This window comes from Pogoniulus pusillus, chromosome 33 (genome assembly GCF_015220805.1).
Source record: "Pogoniulus pusillus isolate bPogPus1 chromosome 33, bPogPus1.pri, whole genome shotgun sequence".
Classification (NCBI taxonomy): Eukaryota; Metazoa; Chordata; class Aves; order Piciformes; family Lybiidae; genus Pogoniulus; species Pogoniulus pusillus.
This window is the reverse complement of record NC_087296.1, coordinates 3,205,858-3,222,965: the sequence shown is the minus strand read 5'-3', so window position 1 is coordinate 3,222,965 and position 17,108 is coordinate 3,205,858. Positions and strand designations below refer to the sequence as shown.

Sequence of the window (17,108 nt, the reverse complement as noted above, 5' to 3'; positions counted from 1 at the left end):
TGCAGCAGGCTGCACACCCCCAGCTCCCTCAGCCTCTTCTCATAGCGGTTGGAAAGGACCCCCTGGAGATCATCTAGCCCAACCTCCCCCTGCCAGAGCAGGTTCACCTAAAGCAGGTTGCACAGGCTGGCATCCAAGCAGAAAAGACCCTCTCCAAATATTTGGCTTTCAGAAAACACAACACAAACCCATCAACCAGCAAACCACCACCAATGAAACAACACCTAAACAGAACAAACAAACCAAAAAAAACCCCAATGTGAAAAAAGTTTTGTTTGTCCTTAAAATCTGCCTATTCCCATGTTCCAGGTTGAGCAAAACTCCCTTTCCCATAGGCTGCTTCTTTTCCAGACTCAAAGTCCCAAATCCGGCTCTGTTGGTGCAGATTTCAGTTGCAAATTTAGTTTTATACCTGACTGCCATGTAGAATTTTCAAAGAGCAAATGAGGGAGCAGAAAAGCCTCAGGCATATTTGTGGAAGTGTTTGGTTTATTGCCTAATTGTGGTGAAAATGTTTTGACATTTTCACACCTATCCCCATAACAATCTGCAATTATTCTGTTTATTTACCCAGTTCTAAGGAAGAAACTGCCTTGCTCTCAGGAGCTGCCAAAAGCTGACTTGGAGCTGTCCATCTTGATTTGCATTTCCTGCCTCTACCAATGGAGGTTGCTTTTGGAGGTGCTCCACACACACACTGAGCATGAGAGCCTTTTAAAAGTCATCTTAACCAAGTGCTCACCTAGCGCTGAAAGATCCTCTTGCACCCCACCCAGTCTAATGCATATACTGGAGGCCTCTGTAAGACTGCTGAAGGAAGCAGCCGTGGGCTGAGGGCTGTCAACTCAGTGATTCAGAGCAGTGGAACAAGTGACACAGTACAGGCAGAAGACCAGGATTAAGTCCAGGTAAGGAGGGAAATAACAGCACACCATGAGAATGAGGATGGAAGCACTGCCAGGCGTTGAGCTGACAGCACCGCTCTGAGAAGCCACCACTCACAGTGGCTCTGCTGCCCAGCACCTGCTACACAATAAATGGACCAGAAAACAACATCCCACCCATCTCACACAGCACACCACCAAAGCAGCAAGCTCTGGGAACAAACAGGTGTTTCCCCAGGATACCCAATGTCCTGCTGCAGAAGGCGGCTGTGCTGGTCCCCAGCTGAGCTGGCAGCATCCACATAAGAGGCAGCGGTTGGCTCCCCTCCAGCAGTGAAGAAAGGGTCCCCCGAGGGCACCCTCACACCTCACTCCCATGGGCTCAGTCCCTGAGACTTGGCTAGAGCTCAGGGTGGTGGCAGGTCCACATCCTGGAAGCCACTGTTTGCAGCAGTTCCTTTCAGACACCTATTTCAAGGACACACTTTCACACCAAACGCTGAAGCTGGCAGAGCAGCATGAGAAGCTCCAGGCCGAAGGTGTGCCAGAAAGCAGACAACTCCAGAGTCCCATCGGGTGGGAAGAGGCACTCTTGGAATTTGAGGTCTATCCTGCCAGCAATGTGCTGAGGAGCTGAGCTCGCCAGAGCCTCTCAGAAGCTTTACTTTGTGGCACTGGGCAGTTCACACTGAATCACAGAATGCCAGGGGCAGGAAGGGACCTGGAAGGCTCATCCAGTCCAACCCCCCCGCAGAGCAGGATCCCCTGACCCAGATCACACAGGAGCACGTCCAGGCAGGTGCTGAACATCTCCAGAGAGGGAGACGCCACCACCCCCTGGGCAGCGTGTCCCAGCGTTCAGTTTTGCAGGGAAAGGCTGCGGTATGCCGAGGTGTGAAGAAGGCACAGCTGCACCTCCTCTGCCTTGGCTGCCAAATTCCCTTCTCCCAGCCCAGATGTGGAGCAGCTCAGCCCAACTCACGGCAGAGAAACTCGGCGTGGGGCAAAGGCAGGTGTGGGGACAGTTAGCGCCGAGGAGCTGACGCAGCCAGCCCACACCCTGCTTTCCTCACCCCGACCTGTTTGTGTAACCACAGCCACGGCTCCTAGCCCCGAGGGCCCCAGGGACAGGGCTGCTTGCGACAGCTTGGCTGTGCTAGCAAACACTCCCAGGCGTTTTGCAAGGGCCATCAATCGTTGGAGGCTCCCGGAGAGGAGCTCTGTCTGCCGAGGTAGGAATTTGTAGATCAGGAGAAATGGTGGGGTGAGGATTTATGCTGGACTGAGCAGTTGAATGTCTGCTCTGCCTTTGGCTGCTAAATAACACAACTAATTACGTCCAAAAGGCTCTCAGCGTGTTTACCTGGTCTATAGCAATGTGTCTCTGGCATCTTTTCATACAGCTAATGAAAATAATAACTCACTCTGCAGCCAAGCAAAGGAAGAGCAGGAAGGAGGCTTGGGAATTACCAAGCTTTTGAAGAGAGCATGAGACACACTAGAAGGAAAGAGGAGAAGCACAGGAGAAGATGTGAGCACCTCTATCTTCACCAGGAGAGGGACACAGCAGAAATATTGGCTGCAAAAGGAAGCCATCAGACTGGAATTTCACAAAGTGGTGTCAGTATTAGCTTAATTAATGAACACTTGGAAGGAGAGTGAGAAGCAAGTATCATAGAATCAAATTCTGTGATCAGAATTCAGCTGGGCAGTGCTGTCGCATGCTGCAGAGCACACAGCCTGACTCCTGGTAGCTGCCTGTGCCTGTCACTACCAGTGTCACTATGCTGCCCTGTTGAATGTCTGAAGATATTAATGGACTTAAAAAGATCACAGCTACAAACCATTTGGATGGGAGCAAACCTGAAGACAACACACTAAGACAGGACCAATATGCAAACAACTCACAAAAGAACAAGAAGCAAGGATGAGACTGCCATAAATTTTAAGCTGATGTTGCTTACTCAACTTCTAATTTTATAGCCATGGCTTCCCTCATAATCCATCACATTCAGCCCTGATATCCATCTACAGCCTGCTGTCTTTTCCAGCAGTCTTCAGTTTGTGCCCAGTGGATGGCACAGTTCAATCAACACTTTTTCCCCACAAGGTGAGATCATCTCTTTAAAGAGAGAGAGCATGTATGAGCAAGAGCACCTTGATCAAAATGGAAAGGCACACATTGTGCTCATGCAGATCCTCTGCCCAGCCCCCCCCTCCCACAGCACCAGCACTTGAATGTTCCCCTGGGACCAGCAAGTATTGATTTGATCCGCAGTGTGTCTGTGCTAAAGGCTTACTGCAAAACACAGAGCAACCCTAAGAGCAGTGAAAGGCTTTTCCCCAGCTTGCCCACCAGCTGGGTGCTGGTGACTGGCATGGATGCACCTGTGCTGTCGAAGGATTTACCTCCCTGGTCACTCCCTGGTCCTGGTCCTCTCGTCAGTCACACCACACACGCATCGCTTTGTGCTGGGACTCTCCTCTGGAGGAACCCAGCTACTTCCCTCTGAGGAAATGCCGAGGTGCAGCTCTGTGGATGGACTCTCCTATGGATGGCAGAGCAAGGATGGGACTGTACAAGCTTTGGCTCCTCCTGCCCTCAGACAGCCCCTGCACACCCCACAGCATGCAGCACACCTTTGGCATAATGCTAGAAGAACACCAGTCTTGCAGGCAGCAAAGAAGCCCTCATTACCTCAGACACTTTGAACTGAAGCCACCAAAATCTAATGATGGCCTTAGAACCATGGGGGCATCAGACCCAGGTCAAGGGCTAAGCAGCAACATCACAGCCAGTTCGCTCCAGAGGTGTGTGAGCTTGAGAGGTGTGGATGCCTAGAAAAGGATTGCTGCCTGGGGCAGATCCTGCAGCAGTGCAGACTGGATTTTAAGCAAGGGTTTGGGGTTTTTTGTGGCACACTATTTGAGGTGCTGTAGTTACAGCCTTCCTGTAGTTTGAGCATTTCAAACAGCTTGCTCTGAGCTGAAAGCTACTGCTTGTTATTCCTTCTGGCATCTCTTCCACAAAACCAGTATGTGGACTTCCAGAACAGTCTGAAGCAAGCTACACACTGCATTTCCACCATCTCTTTCCACTGCCTCTGCTGTCCCACTTGTAAGAGCTTCTTCCCTTCACTACAGCGCAGTTCAGACCCAAGCTGACTTCAGTTCCTGCACACAGTGGTTTGTGACACTGGGGTAACTGAACACCTCTTGTACCTGCCTACCCACACGTGGCTTCAAGAAGTCAAAAGCCAGAGCAGGGGCACACATCTTTGGAGGGACATGTGCTTGGGAGTGACAAGGAGGGGCTGTGTGTGATTTTTATAGGAAAGGCAGCATCTTAAAACTTCTCCCAGGCCTTGGGACTGAGAAGTGGCTCTGAGCTCCTCCTGGGGCATGGCATTAAGAAGCGATGGGGAGGCAGGCACCCTCTTGTGCCAGCACCCTGCCATCTAATGGCCAGGCTTCGGATCCACAGGTGAATCAAGTTTCACCTTTCTAGATCCCAGAGATAGAAAAGTCTGTTTGAACTACCTTAGGTCACATCTCGCCGGGGCAGCTGTATTTCAACTGGCTTGCTTGGAAGCATTTTGCCATACAACTTAATAACAGAGTCAATAACTCACCTACAAGTAGCCTTTGTTACAGTTGCTCTACTCTGCCTTACTCTGTCAGCCTAAATAATTCCCTTCTTTGTTTGACACATTCACAGCATTTAAATATTTGCAAGCTTCAGCTCTCTCAGCCATTATTTAGCATCATTTTCCCTGTTTCCTTCTGACAACATCTCTCCAGCAATCCTGCATCCAGAGCTGGACCAAGTTCCCATTCTGGTCACACCAAAAATCATCACAAAGAGCAGGTCTTGTGCCTCACGGCTCTGTTCCACGATACATATGCACACACAAACACTGCACAGAGCTGCTTCTGACCCACTGCACCACCACAGACTTGTCATACTTGTTGGCCACTGCTACACTTCCATGTGTTTGGGGTTTTTTTTCAGCCCTGCTGCCTCCCCAGTCCAATATATTAATTTCAGGTTATTAAATGCATTTGTTTGCATTTAGCAGTTTGCTGGAGCTCTGAACAACTGCTGAGGGTTTCAAGATTTTGGTTTTCTTGCACTTCAGAGGGCATGCATGCAGTTTTCAGTCCTCAGAACATGTTTTTTTCCCTAGCCCTAACGCAGATCCAAGTGCTTCTCTGCAGCCAAATCTTTGCTAAAGTGAATCCAATCCTCTTCTGGTCTCTTATTCCAAGTGTCCCTTTTCCACTTTACAAAACCAAGCAGCCCTACTGTCACAGAAATTACTGCATTCACTCATCATGTTTGAAGTTAACTTCTTTAGCACTTCTACTAATTAGGAAATAAATTCAATATAGACACTTCAGTCTCACAGTAGCTGCATCTGAATCATGAGGTTGTCACTTAGTCTGGAAACAGTGAACAATGATTTTAGGGGCACCACAAGCTCAGCCATTGTGTAGCCAGCTAAGATCTTCATGCATAGTAGTGCAGAGCTTGGTCTACATCAGGCCTGTACCAGATGCTCATCACCATTTCACTCTTTTGCCTCCTGACAATCTCAACTAAGGAGTTTAGTCCCTGTAATAGATGCAAAAAGGGAAAAAAAGTGCAGTTGCTCTGAGGATGTTTGACACCAGCAAGATACAAAATGGCATCCACAAACCAAATGATTCTCACTCTGCATTAACGTTGATAAGAGAAGATGCATCACAGGTACCACAGACAATCATCCCTCTTAAGCTGTACTTCTAGCTCTTGTTTGCATGGAAAGAAACCAGCAGCTAAGCAAACCCAACAAAACCAGCACCTTGGTTTGGTACAAAAAAAACCCCACTTGAACAGATTAAAAACATCTGGTTTCAAATGGATTTTGTCATTTGACTACTTGGAGATGGAATTAACAAATTTTTTTGTTCTGTAATTTGAAGATCATTAACAAAGTTGGTCAGTTAGTAGTGTCTGAATCAGTCAGGGTTGGGAGGGACCACAAAAATCATCCAGCTCCAACCCCCCTGCCATGGGCAGGGACATCTCACACTAGATCAGGCTGGCCAGAATCTCATCAAGCCTGGCCTTAAACACCTCCAGGGATGAGGCTTCCACCACCTCCATGGGCATCCCCTTCCAGGCTCTCACCATTCTCATGCTGAAGAACTTCTTCCTAACATCCAGTCTGAGTCTACCCATTTCCAGCTTTGTTCCATTCTCCCCAGCCTTATCCCTACCTGAGAGCCTAAAAAGTCCCTCCCCAGCTTTCTTGTAGCCCCCCTTAAGATACTTGAAAGGCCACAACAAGATCACCTGGGAGCCTTCTCCTTTCCAGACTGAACAGCCCCAACTCCCTCAGTCTCTCCCTACAGCAGAGCAGCTCCAGCCCTCTGCTCATCCTCGTTGTCCTTCTCTGGACACCTTCCAGCACCTCCATAGCCCTCTTGTAAGACGAGCTCCAGATTCTAACCGTGAAACCTTTACCAAAAAGCATGAAGTGCTGTTGCCATCTGCCCTGCTCTGGAGGTGATTTCTGGTTGGTTGGGCTGGGGTTTTTTGGCCAGAGTCATTATCGCCATGTGGCCACTGGGGGGCGCCTCCGCACAGATGCCAGCTGTGCCCAAACCAGCCCAGGTCGGCGCTAACAACCCTCGGTCCTCTGCCACCGCCGGGAGAGCCACAGAATGGTTTGCGTTGGAAGGGACCTGAAACATTACTAGATGAGGCCCCATCCAACGTGGCTTTGAACACTACCAGGGCTGGAAACACTCTGGGCAACCTGTTCCAGTGCCTCAGCACCCTCCTGGTGAAGAATTCCTTCCTTATGCCTAACCTTCTTCCCGTTCAAAGCCACTACTGCTCCTCCTGTCACTCCCTGTCTTCACCAAAAGTCCCTCTCCAGCTGTCCCCTTGCAAGCCTAACATCAGCTCCACATGCACAGCCAAGTTTGGGAGACAGCTAAACCTTATCCCTAAAAACTGACTTAAGTGGGGGTTGGTCTCTTCTGCCAGGCAAGCAGCAACTGAACAAGGGGTTGATAGGTTTGTGTTGTGTTTTCTGAAAGCCAAATATTTGGAGAGGGTCTTTTCTGCTTGGATGCCAGCCTGTGCTACCTGCTTTAGGTGAACCTGCTCTGGCAGGGGGAGGTTGGGCTAGATGATCTCCAGGGGGTCCTTTCCAACCCCTGTGAGGAGAGGCTGAGGGAGCTGGGGGTGTGCAGCCTGCAGAAGAGGAGACTCAGGGCAGAGCTCATTGCTGTCCACAACTATTACCTGAAGGGAGGCTGTAGCCAGCTGGGGTTGGTCTCTTCTGCCAGGCAGGCAGCAACAGAACAAGGGGACACAGTCTCAAGTTATGCCAGGGGAGGTCTAGGCTGGATGTTAGGAGGAAGTTGTTGGCAGAGAGAGTGATTGGCATTGGAATGGGCTGCCCAGGGAGGTGGTGGAGTCGCCGTGCCTGGAGGTGTTGAAGCCAAGCCTGGCTGGGGCACTTAGTGCCATGGTCTGGTTGATTGTCTAGGGCTGGGTGCTAGGTTGGACTGGCTGAGCTTGGAGGTCTCTTCCAACCTGCTTGATTCTATTATTCTGTAAAAACAGTCCTGGCATTTTCCACTGTCATTTTTCCACTCTTAATATTTGGGAGTACAAGATTCTCTGGACATGTGCAAGTATCTGACATTTAACTGTCAGCTACGACAGAGGAGATACATAACAAACTTGGTTGCTTTGTGCTCATATGAAACAAAGCACGTTTGACATTGCAGCAGCATCTGGTGAGCCTTTGCAAAGCCAAATCCCACTTTGGGTGGGCAACAAACAGGTAGACACCAGCAAAATCCTTGTGCCTAGAGAGGAGTTGTAACTCTGCTGCTCTGGACTAACCCACTGAGTGTACAGCTAATCTTGATATTTATATTCTGACCTAGCTTTTAAAGCACTGTATAAACAATAATCATCACCCTGGCTTACCTAACAAAGGTAATATCTCATTTTGTAGAATAAGAAGGTCAAAGAACCAGATGAAGCAGTTTGAGGAGACAGAAAGCCAGCACCACTCATTTCTTTAAACACAGGATGCTTTTCTCCCTTTGTTCACATTGACTCACCACGACCTGATGAGCAGAAATAAGTTGCTGCATAACTTTGCTACTTTCTGTAGCTCCAGTGAGAGATACAGAGGAGTGTTTACAAATGTAGGGACACAAAAATCCTTCTCAGCACACTTGCAGCTTCTTCTCCCCCCACCTCTACTCTTTTATGTCAGCATTAGCATTTGGTTCAAAGTGAGAGATGGGGGCGGGGGGGGGAAATGGTGAAGTTTGGGCTCCTTGCTCTTTAGTTTGCTGTGAGCCTCCAGTAATCTGCTTGAGACTGAAGTGCCCCTTGGAAATTGTCCAATCCACCTGAGCATTCCTAAAGGCACCTCAAAGCAGCGAGTAGGAAAAGGGCTTTAGTTGCTAGGGAAAATGTTTTTGTCCACAAGAAGGGATAAAACAGCTTTAGACACACCAAAACAGGTCTCCTGAGTTCTCACTGCCCAAATGCAGGAAGCTGGTGTGGGATGGGTGCAGAGCTAGCAAGGAGGGATGCAGCCAGCTGGACACCTGAACACTAGGTCTTGTGGCAGAGCCACATCTTGTCACACAGAAATAAGTGACCACAGCACCAGACTCAGGCTGAGGACTGCAGGAGGGTCCCTTTCATTGTGAGATCCCAGAGGATTACACAGCCTTGCAGCAGCCTAATCACAGAACTTTAGAGGTTGAAAAGGACCTCCAGAGATTATCCAACCCAACCCCCTTGCCAAAGCAGGATCACCCAGGGTAGTCTGCACAGAAATGCATCCAGGTGGGTTTTGAATGCCTCTGGAGGAGATTTCATAACTGCTCTCTGGGCAGCCTGCTCCAATGTTCCATCACTCCCCCTGTAAAGAAGTTTCTCCTCATGTTGAGGTGAAATCTTCTACATTCCAGTTGTACCCACTGGTCCTCATCTTATTGCTGTGGACCACTGAAACGAGGTTGGACCCTTCCACTTGACACCCACCCTCTCAGGTATCTATAGACATTGATGAGATCCCCTCTCAGCCTTCTCTTTTCCCTTCCCTTCCCTTATGCTCCATCTCCCTCCTGCACCCATCTGGCTGGCAAGGAGACCTAAATGCAGGTGCTGCAAGCCGATTGGCATGCAAGGGGTAAACCCAGCAGCACAGCCCGAGAGAGAGGAAAGAGATGAACAAATGAGATGTGTGCAGCACCAGCCAAGCCTCACACGTCCTGCACGAACTCATCAATTTCTCTGTTCATCAGAACCTTCATAAACCACAGGCTGCAATTAAAGCAGAGGAGCACATTGTCTGGCACAAAGGCACCCAACGAGTGTGGTGGCAGCCAGCTTAGATTTGCATCGATTACACCAAGCCTAGCTGAGACTCAGGCTTTCAGCAGCACAGCACTGAGCCACCATTGGCTCAGAACATAATCAGAGAATTACAGAATCAACCAGGTTGGAAGAGACCTCCAAGCTCAGCCAGGCCAACCTAGCACCCAGCCCTGTCCAATCACCCAGACCATGGCACTAAGTGCCCCAGCCAGGCTTTGCTTCAACACCTCCAGGCACAGTGAATCCAGCACCTCCCTGGGCAGCCCATTCCAATGCCAATCACTCTCTCTGTGAATGCAGTGACTTCTCCTCTGTGGAGATTTGTGATCACCAGCTGCACTGCTGCGAGTTTCTTAGGGCATTTCTGGGTACCAACAATCTAAATACAACCCAGAAAACAGCTGTGTGCTGCAGGAAAAAAAGACCACAAAGCCCAAAACAAACAATTGGTGTGGCTTGGTTTGTTTGGAGGTAAGGGGAGGTTGTTTTGCTGGAGTTCTTCTCTTTGTTTGGGGCTTTGGTTTGGGTTTTATTTTATGGTTTTGTTTAGTTGGGAGTTGGTGTTGGGTTTTTTTTTGTTGTTGTTGGGTTTGTTGTTTTGGCTTTTTTATTTTTCCCCTTTCTTATCGTTTTGGGTTGGGTTTTTTGCTTGTATGGCTGGGGGTTTTTAGTTTGATTTTTCTGTTTTGGCATTATAGAGGTTCCAGTTAAGAGTGCAAAGTTGGAAATTCAGTTTTGAGAATCATAGAATCAAGCAGGTTGGAAGAGAGCTCCAAGCTCAGCCAGTCCAAGCTAGCACCCAGCCCTGGCCAATCAACCAGACCATGGCACTAAGTGCCCCAGCCAGGCTTGGCTTCAACACCTCCAGCCACAGCGACTCCACCACCTCCCTGGGTAGCCCATTCCAATGCCAATCACTCTCTCTGACAACAACTTCCTCCTAACATCCAGGCTAGACCTCCCCTGCCACAACTTGAGACTGTTCCCCCTTGTTCTGTTGCTCAGAGCAGAGCCCAACCCCACCTGGCTACAACCTTCCTGCAGGTAGTTGTAGGCAGCAATGAGCTCTGCCCTGAGCCTCCTCTGCTGCAGGCTGCACACCCCCAGCTCCCTCAGCCTCTCCCCACAGGGCTGTGCTCCAGGACCCTCCCCAGCCTTGCTGCCCTTCTCTGGACACCTTCTAGTACCTCAAAATCTCTCTTGAATTGAGGAGCCCAGAACTGGACACAGCACTCAAGGTGTGGCCTGAGCAGTGCTGAGCACAGGGGCAGAAGAACCTCCCTTGTCCTGCTGCCCACACTGCTCCTGAGCCAGCCCAAGATGCCATTGGCTCTGCTGCCCACCTGGGCACTGCTGCCTCATCTTCAGCTCCTCTCTCCCAGCACCCCCAGGTCCCTCTCTGCCTGGCTGCTCTCAGCCACTCTGTGCCCAGCCTGCAGTGCTGCTTGGGGTTGTTGTGGCCAAAGTGTAGAAGCCTGCACTTGGCCTTGTTCAGTGTCATCCCATTGGCCTCTGCCCACCCATCCAGCTTGGCCAGGTCCCTCTGCAGGGCTCTTCTACCTTCCAACAGATCCACATCTGCTCATGACTTGGTGTCATCTGCAAACTCACTGATGCTGGACTCAATCCCCTCATCCAGATCATCAATAAAGATATTGAACAGGACTGTGCCCAGCACTGATCCCTGGGGATCACCACTAGTGACAGCTGCCAACTGGATGTGATTCCACTCACCAGCACTCTCTGGGCCCAGCCCTCCAGCCAGTTCTGGACCCATATCAGAGCGAATCTTTCCGAGCAGGCACTAAAATTTTACCGAGCTTTAAGCAGAATGAAAGAACAATTCCATGCAACGTTTGAGCAAGTGGGGGAGGTTTGATGCCAAGAATACAAAACTGAATCAAAATGCTATGTATTCAGTAAGCAGTAATAGGAAAACGTGAGGTTGTACTTAGATAAGTCAGCTCCTGTGATGGGAGATGTTGTGTCCCTTCCAGACTTAATGACAGGTTGGGTTAATTTCAGGCTTCAAACAATGATAAGTCTATTGCCAGAGATACTAATAAGGATTTTCTCATTTGCCTAAAGACATGCACCTGCAGAGGCTTTAATATGAACCCTAATATGTTACTCTTTTTGCTTGGAGAAACCACTAACTGCTCTCATTCAAATCGCCTGCACTTTACTGCATGGAACATTTAAGTCAGGTTGGAACTGTGTCTGAAAGTTACAGGGTGACAATGCTCCAGTGCTGTTGATGGATGTGTTCAAGGCGCCAGGCTCTCATGTCTTAGAGCAAACAGTCCTCATCTTAGATTGCTGAGTTGGCCTCACTGAGGCTGCACAGGAGCAGGAAAGATGAGCTCATACCAATATGGTACCCAGGTGGTCAATCCCTTTGCTGAAGCTAAGCGTGGTGCTTGTGTTGTGGATCCAGTACAGGGGTGTGTAATCCTGATGGGCTCACACAGCAGGACGTGTGCTGTCCACACGCACAGGGGCAGACCTGAGCAAGCACCCCCCTGAATCCCGCTGTGCGCAGCCAGCCGCAGCATGTGCCTGTGGCCAGGGCTAAGCAGCCTGCCCCCTCGCACGGCTCAGCCACAGGCAGCGCTGAAAGCTTCCCAGCTTCTACCCAAGGCTGCTTTTATGCAGCTGTGCCTCCGTATCAGAATGACCTAACGTTACCCTGCCTCTTCTTTTCACTTCAGTCCTGCTCAGACTCTGACGTTAGATGTTCATTTACAGCTATGGCTATGGCAGCCATTTGAAAAGGCTCTCACACAATGTAGCTTAGCTGCCTTCCAGCACCTGAAGGCATCCTACAGCAAGGCTGCAAAAGGGCTTTTCATAAGGGTGTCTAGAGGCAAGACAAGGGGGAACGGTTTGAAGCTGAAGGAAAGCAGGGTTAGATTGGATCTTAGGATGAAGTTCTTCAGTATGAGGCTGATGAGACTCTGAAATAGGTTGCCCAGGGAGGCTGTGGCTGCCTCCTTCCTGGGGGTGTTCAGTGTCAGGTTGGATGAGAGCTTGCAGAGCCGAGTCTAGCTGAGAGGTGTCCCTGCCCACAGTGGGCAGGTTGGAATGGATGATCTCTGAGGTCCCTTCCAACCACTCTATGATGGCCTTTTTCAAAAAAAATCTATTTTTATACTTCCTATTCCTTCTCTAGCCACAGACCTAGGAAAAAATAGCAGTTTGGGGAAGTCTTGGAAGTTATTAAGCCTTTTGACAGGAGAACAAGAGAGAAGCTAAAAAGGTAACTCCAACCCAGTAAGCACCAGTCACAGATGCAGCACAGAAAGAGGTTTTGTCACAAACTCCAGCACAGCACCAACAGGAGACAGCACTACACAGCACATCCTGTAGCCCTACAGACTAGCAGCAACATTCTGCATTCTTAGATTCTTTCAAGAGCAGTTGATAAGGATATTTAAATTGCCCGAAGTTACACATAAAAACAACTAGATGGCTGTGGATGGGCTTTGCTTTCTTCCTGCCTCCAGAGAGCGGTGAAGTTTTCTGCCAGCTCAAATAGATATCATCACATCGATTTACACTATAAAGTGCTTCTTTAAAGTCATATTGGATCCTTAAGCAGGCTTAACTTACAGAGCACGGCAGCAGACTTCAGGAGCCCTCCTGGCTACCACCTCACTGCAAGGCAGCTTACCTGTATCTCTGCATCTTCACTCTACAGAGCCAGAAGGTCACAGGCTTCACTTTCACACTTTGCTTTGCTTCATCTTTTGAGGAACGAAAAGTTGTTACCTAGCAGTGTTTTTGCCTCTTGTCAAACCCATTTATCACTCCCCTCTTTCACCACCTGCTCTTTTTCCACGGCTATCAAAAGCGACCTCGCAGGCAGTGAGAGAAGACTAAAGGAAGGAGGTAAAAAAAACAGAAGAGAGGAGGAAATGAAATATTGAAATGAGGAGCTCCTGGGAAAGGAGGTACAGACAAACTAGAGAGAATATTCTCTCAACTGGGACACTGACAGCCCAGGTAATTTTGTGCCAGGCTTTGTTATTTAAAATGAAAAGCATTTTCTTACAATTCAGAACACTTACTTCGTGCTGCTTCCACTTTCCTCATTAACAGCTCTCTTCTGGATTACCCACCCGAGAGGCTTTCAACCATTGGTTAGGAACAACTCATCTTCCAGCCTCAATGCTTCTTCATCCCAAGATGCTTAACTATCATGTGAGCAGGAAACACCTTCAACTTAATTACATGCGATGTCTGGGATGGAGCCTGCCATGGAGCGGTTTTGAACACGGGCAAGCAGGCAGGGACACTCTGTAAGCAGTAAATCCCACCTGCCCCTTTCATGAAATCAGTCCATCAAAAGAAAAATCCTGAAGGAAAACCAAATCCAAACCTTAAGCATTTCACTTGGAGGAAGCTTGCCATGACAAACTGTATTTCTATCTCTTGCACTGATCTGCAGCCACACCTCTGCCAAAGAAATGCCTTTATCTTGTCTCTTAGATGGAAGCAGCAGATAGCCACAGCAGAACTAAGCACAACTGCACAGGGCCCCCTTGAGTGAAAACAAATCTGGTTTGTCCACCTTAAATCTGAACTTCCAGCCACACCTGCCCTTCTGATTGGGGCAAGTCTATTATTAGTGAAAGCTCCCTCTCCACAGGAGAAGCAGATGTAGCTGTAGTCCTCCTTATCTTGGATTAAAGATGCCATCTGTAAAATCAGAAGCTGACTGTGGCTGTGTTTGAAGCTGAATTAAGAATAAAAACCCAAAGGAGTGAACTTGCTGTTGCTAGCCTACAGCTATAGAATCACACATCCTTACCAAGTCTACTCGACCTGGTCTGTACCTAGCTGGTGTAACCTCCACGGTGTTTGCTGGAGGAAGTAATTTTCAGCCCTTTGTCATCCAGAACCGAATGATTTTGCTGTGGCAGTAAGTGACAAACCCTATTGTCCAAGTGTTCTCCTGGCTCTGATGCCTCCTGTGCTTCCAGTGTGGAAACTCCTGAAAGCTTCCAGTCTGAAAAAGTTATCATGGCTGTTTAAAAAGGAACAAACACAAAAGAAAAAGCCCAAACCAGCACATCCAAACGTTTCCAGAGGGCTTTATACCACCCTCCTCCAAAGCCAGGTAGCTCAGTCTGGAGCTGGGTCTTACGCAAGACGCCTACTTGACAGGCGAGTACAAAGAGTGATTAAGTAAACATCTTGAATCACCCAAAATAATTTCACCATTTCAATCACATTTTAATTTTAAAACAGTTCACACATTAAACTTTATCCTAGAGCATCGTTTGCTACAAATGCATTACGAGTCTCAGACTTCACAGATGAAATGCAAGTCGTCCTGGAGCCAGTTCAAAGACCGACTTAAGTCATCTAGGATGTCCTATTTACAACAGCTTGCTGCAGACTCATCTGCCAGCAAGTCTGTAGTTACCTGCTAAAACCTTCTACTTTAATTTCTGCATTTGCCTACTTTCAACCCTCTAAGGGCCAGAACCAGTTTGACAACACATTTATCTTGTCCTTTGTGACCCAGATGGGGCAGCTCCTTTGTAAGGGACAAAGAAATTAGAATCTCCCACAGATAAAGCCTCAGGTTTTGGAGGCAAAACGATCTTGGGTACTAGGGGTTAGACGGCAGAGCATTCTGAATGGAGGACTTTTCAAAGCAGAACATATATCCCTTAAGAAAACCTTCTCCCAGCTAAAGAAGCCACAGATTGAACCATAGAATCAACCAGGTTGGAAGAGACCTCCAAGCTCGTCCAGCCCAACCTAGCACCCAGCCCTAGCCAGTCAACCAGACCATGGCACTAAGTGCCTCATCCAGGCTTTTCCTGAACACCTCTGAGCAGTGACTACGTAATCTCCCCAAAAGAGGGAGGGTAAACAACTGAAGCAATCAGTGCTCTGTTGGCTACACAAGGCAAAAGGAAGTGGTCAGGTTTTCATTGTGTACCCCCTGAAACAAGCGACAGCTTCCAAATCTCTGTGCCCAGCCTCCGAATGCAGACCTTCAAGCACCCTGAAAGCCTCCTCCAGGCTGCTGTGTGCTGCAAATGCACAGGCAAGCTGGCAGCAGAACTTTGGGGCTGAAAAGCTTCTTTCTGCAAAGTTTCAGACCCTCAAACCTCTGTGAAGAGACATTCATCAGCCAGAATGCTCAACTCCATCTTCATATGCGAGGATGCTGACTTCAAAGAAGCCAAGGATCAGAAAGGAGCAACTAAGGATGGCAATTCCCAAGTACCTGAAGTTTGCTTTCTAGACAGAAGCCAATCAAGTGTTGGAAACGACTGAACTACAGCTGTGAAAATAAAATGGCATGATTTTGCCAAAGCATCATAAAGAAATGGCTTTAGTAAAAGACTTGACCTGAACAGTTTCCATCAGAAGGCAGCACTGCAGCCTGGTCTGTAAGTCTGCTAATTGCAAAGAGCTCACATTAAAAAACAAGAAGTAAATGAAATATTTACTTGAATGAAGCAAGTCAATGGAACATATAATTTTCTATTAATGTTTCCATTAATTAATGTGACAAAATAGGAGCTACAGAAACAAGATGGCACTGAGGTCTTGGTTTCCCTAATTAAAGCTAGTTCATCAGTCGAGGAACTCAGGGCTCACTAATTAACATGTGCAATAAAAATGTGAGGATCTTCAGAACAACAGTGGTTGGACCTGTAAGCCAGATCCTATCCTTCTCAGGGTGCTGAGACACTAGAAGAGGTTGGACAGGGAGGTGTTTAAGGCCTGGCTGGGGCTTTGAGCAGCCTGGTCTAGAAGGTGGTGTTCCTGCCCATGACAGGGGGGTTGGGACTGGATGATCTTTAAGGTCTCTTTCCAACTCAGTGCATTTTGTGATTCTCTGATAGATAAATACAAGAAGGGGCAAACCAAACTGCTTATAGAGTAGAATCAACCAGGTTGGAAGAGACCTCCAAGCTCAGCCAGTCCAACCTAGCACCCAGCCCTAGACAATCAACCAGACCATGGCACTAAGTGCCCCAGCCAGGCTTGGCTTCAACACCTCCAGGCACAGCAACTCCACCACCTCCCTGGGCAGCCCATTCCAATGCCAATCACTCTCTCTGCCAACAACTTCCTCCTAACATCCAGCCTAGACCTCCCCTGGCACAGCTTGAGACTCTGTCCCCTTTTTCTGTTGCTGCTTGCCTGTCAGAAGAGCCCAACCCCACCTGGCTACAGCCTCCCTTCAGGTAGTTGCAGACAGCAATGAGGTCTGCCCTGAGCCTCCTCTGCTGCAGGCTGCACACCCCCAGCTCCCTCAGCCTCTCCTCACAGGGCTGTGCTCCAGGCCCCTCACCAGCTCCATCATCCTTCTCTGGACCTTATATCACACTGTGCTGGATTTAGCCTAATTCTATGCCCTGAGTCAGTTTTTTTTAGATACTTTACTAGACAGACAGTCAAGAGTTGGCTCAAAAAGTGGTTTTGCAGGCACTTTGGAAACTACTTCTGTTAGCAGAGCCTGCTCAGCCCAAGTTAAAAGGCACACTGCTTACATTAACAGCACAGCTTCGCTGCCCCTTGCCTTCTGTCAGCGATATTTCTGCACCTCACTCCCTACACGAGTCCAAGAAAACAAACAAGCTCCCTGAAGAGCCTGAGCAGGCTGAACCCCAGACCACAAGAACAGAAGATGTAGGATGACTGAAGGGTTTTGTTTCACAGCTAAGTTTTGCAACTAGAATTCTCTCTCCTCCGCATCCCTCACCTTCATTATTCAGTTGTAATTTGGGTTGGATTAAAGGACAGCAGAGCAGCATAAAAGGAGGGGTGGAAAGCTAACCAAAATA

General features: G+C 48.6%; 1 protein-coding gene across 1 annotated transcript in view; it reads right to left on the bottom strand.

Annotated features, from left to right (window-relative positions):
• The window catches only part of CRYBG1 (crystallin beta-gamma domain containing 1), a 103,241-nt gene that overhangs the window by 67,647 nt on the left and 18,486 nt on the right, over positions 1–17,108 (bottom strand). The window lies entirely within an intron of this gene.